Source organism: Muntiacus reevesi, chromosome 2 (assembly GCF_963930625.1).
Source record: "Muntiacus reevesi chromosome 2, mMunRee1.1, whole genome shotgun sequence".
NCBI lineage: Eukaryota > Metazoa > Chordata > Mammalia > Artiodactyla > Cervidae > Muntiacus > Muntiacus reevesi.
Window position 1 is genome coordinate 86,832,445 of NC_089250.1, and position 2,693 is coordinate 86,835,137.

A 2,693-nucleotide genomic window follows, 5' to 3' on the forward strand; every position below is an offset into this window, starting at 1 on the left:
TTTTGGATAGCAGCCATCCTGACTGGTGTGTAATGGTACCTCATTGTGGTTTTGATTTGCATTTCTCTGATAATGAGTGATGTTGAGCATCTTTTCATGTGTTTGTTAGCCATCTGTATGTCTTCTTTGGAGAAATGTCTGTTTAGTTCTTTGGCCCATTTTTTGATTGGATCATTTATTTCTCTGGAATTGAGCTGCAGGAGTTGCTTGTATATTTTTGAGATTAATCCTTTGTCTGTTGCTTCATTTGCTATTATTTTCTCCCAATCTGAGGGCTGTCTTTTCACGTTGCTTAAAAATATGGAACGCTTCACGAATTTGCATGTCATCTTTGCACAGGGACCATACTAATCTTCTCTGTATCGTTCCAGTTTTAGTATATGTGCTGCTGAAGCGAGCACCAGATTCTTTACCAGATGCAACACATTAGGAAGTCCATGCCTGGTCCACAGACAAGGAGAATATTACCAAAGAGATTCAATGAATTGCAATAACGCCCTTTCCTCCACCCCTGCTTATTCTCAAGAAGCTCTCTGGTCTAGCCAAGAGCAAAAACAACTAAAAGAGAGAAATTTTGACGTTTTGATATGGTAAATAATAAAAACAATAATGCAGGATAAGAATTGCAGAGGCCAGATTCACTTACAAAAATCTTGAAGACTGTGGGCAAGTAAAAGAATATGGGTGCCATAAAATGATTTCAGATGTGCTGTTTTGACCCAAAGGGAGTGTAATCTCCAACCTATGTTTGGAGAAGAGAGGAGGCGAAGAGAAGTCAGGGTGAAGAGGTAGAAGGCATGTCGTATTGCCATCAAGAGAAGCTCTGTGTGGGTGTTCTCCAGTCTGAACTAAGTAGCTCCCCAAACCAGTGGTGGGCAGGGCCAGACAGATCCAGTAGCACTGAAAACGTATGTGTTGTTTTTCTGTTGCTGCCCACAGACTTTTATTTATAATCTGTACTGTTTACAAAGCAGTCATCACGGACACCTACTCAGGGACACAAACAAGAAAGATTCCTTTGACTTCAGTGTTGCTGCAGAGATCCTTTGGAATTCTTTAGATCTCTGTGCTGAATCCTTGTCTACTCCTTCCTATTAACTATAGATGTGCTCCAAGATTGGATGATTAGAAAGCTACTTAGCTTTCTTGTGGAAGTTAAATAGAATATTCCATGCAAAGCATTTAGAACAGCACATGCAGAGATTTCATTCATTCACTCACTCAACAAATGTTGATTGAGGACTTACTGTGTGCTGGGCACTGCTTTAGGGGTTTGCGAGACATCAGAGAACAATATAGATGAAAATTCCTGTTCTGTGGAATGTGAAATCTAGCAGGGAGACAATAAGCAGTAAACAAAAAAAATTCTGAATATAGTGTGTTAGATAAGTGCTCTAGGAAAAAGTGAAGATAAATATTAGTATTACTATATTTTAGAGGTCACTTGATCTTGAACTTAGAAATCCTTATGTTCCATTAAATCTGTGTTAATTGTAATTTACCCCATTATTTTATGTACCCCTAAAAAGAAAGTGAAAGTTGCTCAGTGTCTGACTGTTTGCAACCCCATGGACTGTAGACTTCCAGGCTCCTCTCTGTTCGTGGAATTTTCCAGGCAAGAATACTGGAGTGGGTAGCTGTTCCCTTCTCCAGGGGATCTTCCCAACCCAGGGATTGAACCGAGGTCTCCAGCATTTCAGGTGGATTCTTTACCATCTGAGCCACCAGGAATGCCCAACGATATTGGAGTGGGTAGCCTATCCCTTCTCCGGGGTATCTTGCCAACCCAGAAATCAAACCGGGGTCTCCTGCATTGTAGGCAGATTCTTTACCAGCTGAACTACCGGCCAAACCCATCTATTAGGGGAGCCCACTTAGGAAAGGAAAAAGCACCATAAATTAAACTATAGAACAATGCTTTTTCATTACCTAAGATTCTTATCTTAAACTTTCTAAAACCTATTTAAACATAGAAGGATGAATTTTTTAAAAATTATATCACAGCAATACAGAAGAAGGAAAAGCAGAAATTGACTAAGGTATTCCTGAAACTTCTTTACATTTTAAATTTCAGTCCTCAGAATCTCATTCTGATTCAGTCACTTTGGGCACTTTAAGCAACTCCTCTTGCCTTATCTTCTCCCCTCCCCTCCTCCTGTCTTTCCAGATCCACTGAAGAGCTGAAAACAATTCAGCCAACTTTGTAATTAGGTACAAGGAGCCTACTTGCCCGGAGCCAGCACACGAGATCCCACCCATGACAAGGTCATGAGGAGGAGACCTGACAAGCAAGGCAAATCAGGACTTCAGGGATTTCGAAAAGCTGCCCTGGCGCACACCTTAAAGATGATCTCTGTCTTTCTGATGCTTGCTATATTAGACTACTCCCTAATTTCTGTGACACAGGTAGAAGGCCTTCCCCGATCTCTCTCCAAACAGAATCAACTTAGAACTTTAATCAATATGTCCCCCGGACAGCGGTATCCTATAAAATTATCCAAGATGAAAAGAGTGTTTCAATCTAGACCCATTTACTGGCATTCTAGTCTGCTTGGCAATTTCGTACTAATGCACATGACTGCTCACAACACCTTAATCATAAATAGCGTAAAGAACCTGATCACACAAAAGGCCCTAGTAGGAACAGAGCCCTTCAGGGGGTGAGGAAGCACTATTAGAGAACACAAAAATAT

At 40.8% G+C, this 2,693-nt stretch overlaps 1 non-coding gene across 1 annotated transcript; it reads right to left on the reverse strand.

Annotated features, from left to right (window-relative positions):
* Positions 1–294: 294 nt before the first annotated feature.
* Positions 295–401, reverse strand: LOC136162070 (U6 spliceosomal RNA). Its single transcript, XR_010661921.1, has one exon. It is a non-coding gene; the product is annotated as a U6 spliceosomal RNA (small nuclear RNA).
* Positions 402–2,693: the final 2,292 nt, after the last annotated feature.